The 4,107-nt window shown below is 45.7% G+C and overlaps 1 protein-coding gene across 4 annotated transcripts in view; it reads left to right on the forward strand.

The window, feature by feature from the left end:
- Positions 1–927: 927 nt before the first annotated feature.
- LOC124017327 (gamma-adducin-like) overlaps positions 928–4,107 on the forward strand; it is a 71,402-nt gene continuing 68,222 nt past the window's right edge. For 2 of the 4 annotated variants that reach the window (XM_046332581.1, XM_046332583.1), the window contains exon 1: positions 928–1,278. The gene's annotated coding sequence lies outside the window, so the exon portion shown is untranslated. The remainder of the gene's footprint in view (positions 1,279–4,107) is intronic. The other 2 variants (XM_046332582.1, XM_046332584.1) reach the window with 2 other exon arrangements.

Here is a 4,107-nt window from a genome sequence, read left to right on the forward strand (position 1 = left end):
AGAAGAGTTAGAATGAGAGCAGGAGAGAGGGAAAGAGAAGAGTTAGAATGTTAGAATGAGAGCAGGAGAGAGGGAAAGAGAAGAGTTAGAATGAGAGCAGGAGAGAGGAAAGAGAAGAGTTAGAATGAGAGCAGGAGAGAGGGAAAGAGAAGGGTTAGAATGAGAGCAGGAGAGAGGGAAAGAGAAGAGTTAGAATAGAGCAGGAGAGAGGGAAAGAGAAGAGTTAGAATGAGAGCAGGAGAGAGGGAAAGAGAAGAGTTAGAATGAGAGCAGGAGAGAGGGAAAGAGAAGAGTTAGAATGAGAGCAGGAGAGAGGGAAAGAGAAGAGTTAGAATGAAGAGCAGGAGAGAGGGAAAGAGAAGAATGAGAATAAGAGGGAAAGAGAAGAGAATGAGAGCAGGAGAGAAAGAAGAGTTAGAATGAGAGCAGGAGAGAGGGAAAGAGAAGAGTTAGAATGAGAGCAGGAGAGAGGAGAATAGTTAGAATGAGCAGGAGAGAGGGAAAGAGAATGAGTTAGAATAAGAGCAGGAGAGAGGGAAAGAGAAGAGTTAAAATGAGAGCAGGATAAGAGCAGGGTTAGAATGAGGGGAAGAAAGAAGAGTTAGAATAAGAGGAGAGAGGGAAAGAGAAGGGTTAGAATGAGAGCAGGAGAGAGGGAAAGAGAAGGGTTAGAATGAGAGCAGGAGAGAGGGAAAGAGAAGGGTTAGAATGAGAGCAGGAGAGAGGGAAAGAGAAGAGTTAAAATGAGAGCAGGAGAGAGGGAAAGAGAAGAGTTAAAATGAGAGCAGGAGAGAGAGAGAACACCAGTGTATGACAGCCGGCCCCTGATTGGTCAGACTGCAGTGTGTGTTCCCTCAGTGGGCAGAGGATTAAGCCTATCACGTGGTTCCTTTAGCTCCTTTTCACGCAAACACACCCACACACCCACAGCTGTTGAAATGTCTTTCTCCTCCGCTGCGGTCACAGCCAGCCAAAGCAGCGAGAGAGTGGAGTGTGTGTGGCAGTCGAATCTGGGACTAGCAGCAACTCTGTTGTCTTCAGGCAGTTATTTTTTGGTTTGGTCCAGGACCAACATATAGGATCAACTGGAGAAGGGAGACGAAGAAGCAGTGAACGGACTGTTTTTTTTCTCTCCTTCTCGCTCTCCCTCTTTTTATATCCCGGTGGATCTACTCTGGGATTTCTAAACGAGGCGAGGAAGTAGACATGCGTTTTGACTGGCGTTTCTATTCCAGGTTCTGTCAGATTCACTGACTGAGTACAAGGGGACACAATAAGGTCAGTTAAGCTAAGCGTGTTTCTTTGTGTGTGTACTACAGACTTGACTATTCCTACTGAATTGAATGTGAAACCTATTTGAGCACTAAACTACGAGGTCAGTTAGCTGAAGCCTGTTTCTTTGTGTATGTCGTTGACTGTCACTATCCCTACTTCAACTACATGAGTTGACTGTCACTATCCCTACTTCAACTACATGAGTTGACTGTCACTATCCCTACTTCAACTACATGAGTTGACTGTCACTATCCCTACTTCAACTACATGAGTTGACTGTCACTATCCCTACTTCAACTACATGAGTTGACTGTCACTATCCCTACTTCAACTACATGAGTTGACTGTCACTATCCCTACTTCAACTACATGAGTTGACTGTCACTATCCCTACTTCAACTTCATGAGTCACTATGACTGTCACTATCCCTACTTCAACTACATGAGTTGACTGTCACTATCCCTACTTCAACTACATGAGTTGACTGTCACTATCCCTACTTCAACTACATGAGTTGACTGTCACTATCCCTACTTCAACTACATGAGTCAAAGTTCAAGTTGAAACGCTTAACTGTCCAGTAAGGGTGGAACGGACGTTTCTGATTGGCTTGCATGGCTCGGTTACAGCCACAATCCAATCTGGCCAGGCCTACGTAACTTAACTTCACAGCAGCCACGTCATAGATGATGTACATTACGTGGTTACAACACCATGCTTTCACTCGTAGATTATTCAGTGGGGTTTTGTGTCCTCACTCTGTTTATTTTGAAAGCGCACACACAGCCCGCCCACCTACAATGTGTACGGCTACGCAGCACAGTAGATAGCCATCTATAATTATTGTGTGGGATTGTTTCCTGGTATTGTTCCCGTACGGTCGGCAACGCGACCCAAAAGCCTCACCCTATTAATAGGGGTGAGAGAGAAAGAGAGGCCGTAGAATCCAGCAGGCATGATAACAAATAGTAGAGGGGATGAGGTGTGAGAGAGAAAGAGAGGCCGTAGAATCCAGCAGGCAAGATAACAAATAGTAGAGGGGATGAGGTGTGAGAGAGAAAGAGAGGCCGTAGAATCCAACAGGCATGATAACAAATAGTAGAGAGGGGATGAGGTGTGAGAGAGAAAGAGAGGCCGTAGAATCCAGCAGGCATGATAACAAATAGTAGAGAGGGGATGAGGTGTGAGAGAGAAAGAGAGGCCGTAGAATCCAGCAGGCATGATAACAAATAGTAGAGAGGGGATGAGGTGTGAGAGAGAAAGAGAGGCCGTAGAATCCAGCAGGCATGATGACAAATAGTAGAGAGGGGATGAGGTGTGAGAGAGAAAGAGAGGCCGTAGAATCCAGCAGGCATGATAACAAATAGTAGAGAGGGGATGAGGTGTGAGAGAGAAAGAGAGGGAAACTGTATATAGACATAATATAACATTTGAAATGTCTCTATTCCTTTGTAATGTTTACTTTGTTTATATTTATTTCACTTTTGTTTATCTGTTTCACTTGCTTTGGCAATGTTAACATATGTTTCCCAAGCCAATAAAGCCCTTTGCATTGAATTGAGTGTGTGTGGGGGTGGGGGGCACTAGCAGGATAGCTGTCAACAGAAGAGAGGAGGGGTGAGGTGTGTAGGACTGTATGGAAAGCATTCTAATCTGTCCTCCCTGCTGGAGTTGGTTCAAGGCTAAATGTCATCCTGACATGAGGTGAGGTAACTGGAGTAATGAAGAGAGAATACCACTATGCACATTTGTGATTTATTCAGGCTTCCTGGATAAGCTTTAGTTTCAGTCAAAGCGTTGACCTTTCCTCAGACCACACTCTGCTCCACATAGTGACACATTATGTCTGAAGCCGTGGAAGGGGTGTGTGGCCGGCGGCGGAGCAGTAGGCCAAAGGTTGAAAGGTCGATAGGTCAGAGATTGCTGTTACTTTGCTTCAGGCAACCAGTCGAGACCAACCGGATAACAGTCACAGTCTGGTGCTCCTTAAGCAGTCTCTTGAGTCAAAACGGTCTTTTGCGGTCAGCATGGTATGCTTCCCCTGAGTAGTTTCTATTTATTCATTTATTTATTTATTTTGTTGATCAATTTGATCTGACAAAGCTTTGTCGTCTGTCAACAGAGACACAAGACTGAAATAAACTGCTTTAGGTGGTGCCTCATTGACAGTCCAATCGTGTCAGTGTTTTTACATTTATTTTATTCTAATTCGTGTGAACTCACCTTTGACCTCTCACTCCTTAACTCTGGTTCCTGAAACTAAATGTCATGCTGTGTGAAACTCCCGCCGGGTGACCCGAGTGACGGGAACGTTGGGAAGGGGACAAAGGGAACATTGAGGACGCAGGAGGGAGCGCTCTGGGAACTGGGCATCTTGTGACTGGGTACTGAGCAGAGATACTGCTGTCCTGTGTTTATCTGGGTCTGTGGCTGTGTTGTGGTTTTACGGGGAGCCTTGTGTTGTAAGCACTGACCGAAGTGTGTGTCTGTGTGTGTGAGCCTGTCTGCTGCTTCTATTGTGGTTGTGTAGATATTCAATACAGGTTGGGATACCTCGTGAAAGAGGTGTGTGTGCTTAGCTAGTTCTTCTGTGGTTGTGCGGTTATTCCATTCATACTGGGAGACTTGTGTTCGTAGCAGAGGGGGAGTCTGGTGTTGTCAACACTGGGGGGGTAAAGGGGGGTGAGGGGCTGTGCAACTTTATTTTGGCAACTCCACAGCTGTTCGGGATTGACCCCAGAGGATTGCACTCATCCAGCAGGTCCTCTGTCGTTCTCACATTCACCATGCTCTCTCTTTCTCTCTCTTTCTATGCCTTTCTCTCCCACCCT

This window comes from Oncorhynchus gorbuscha, unplaced genomic scaffold (assembly GCF_021184085.1).
Source record: "Oncorhynchus gorbuscha isolate QuinsamMale2020 ecotype Even-year unplaced genomic scaffold, OgorEven_v1.0 Un_scaffold_1860, whole genome shotgun sequence".
Lineage (NCBI taxonomy): Eukaryota > Metazoa > Chordata > Actinopteri > Salmoniformes > Salmonidae > Oncorhynchus > Oncorhynchus gorbuscha.